The sequence below is a fragment of the Leishmania donovani genome, chromosome 13 (genome assembly GCF_000227135.1).
Source record: "Leishmania donovani BPK282A1 complete genome, chromosome 13".
Classification (NCBI taxonomy): domain Eukaryota; phylum Euglenozoa; class Kinetoplastea; order Trypanosomatida; family Trypanosomatidae; genus Leishmania; species Leishmania donovani.
Window position 1 is genome coordinate 77,913 of NC_018240.1, and position 801 is coordinate 78,713.

Here is an 801-nt window from a genome sequence, read left to right on the forward strand (position 1 = left end):
CAAGTGCCAACGCCACGTCCTTCGCATGCGAGCAGGCGAGAGACGAGCCCGGCGCGGAGTTGCACTCCTCAAAGGTACGCGAGTTGCGTGTCGGCAGGGTTCAGTGAGCCGGGGCGGTGTAGAGGAACACAACGTCGATGCTCCGCTCGTGAAACCAAACGGCGCGTGTACGCGCCCAGCGTGTTCAGCGCCAGGCCGACACCCACTGCCGCTAAAACCCATTCAGCTGCTTTCTGCGCATGCAGGATGGGGAGGGGTGGTGATGGTCCGTCACCAAGGCGACCGTTGCCCCAACTGGGGTAGAGCGAGGGTGTTCTGCCGTGAAGCGGGCGCCTCGTGTAGGCCAAGGCTGGAGGCGAGCGGCCGCTGCCGGCCCATCTGCTACTCGTACAGGCAGGTGATGTGCAAAGCAGTGGAAGGTCATGTGCAGGCCACAATCCTCGCTGGGCCACTGCTGTCGCGCGCATGCGCTGCGAGAGACTGATAAGCCCGGCCCCACCGCGCGGAGCTTGCGACGTGGCGCCTACGGTACGCTGGCTGAGGGTGCAGAATCGCACGCGGTCAAGAGAGCGGGCATGCTGTCCGGCGCCTTCTCCAAGATTCCCGCGATCCGATGCGACCGCAGAGCTTGTGGAAGGTACGGCGCACCCACGACCTGCTGGCCTACTGGTGGAGAGCACGAGCCCGTTAGCGCCGCTGAGCACGGCATACTGCATCGCAGCGAAGCGTCGCATGGTGCGGGAGGCAGCGACGAGAAAGTGTGTCGAATTCCAGGTGGGAGGTCTTGCCTGCATGTAGATC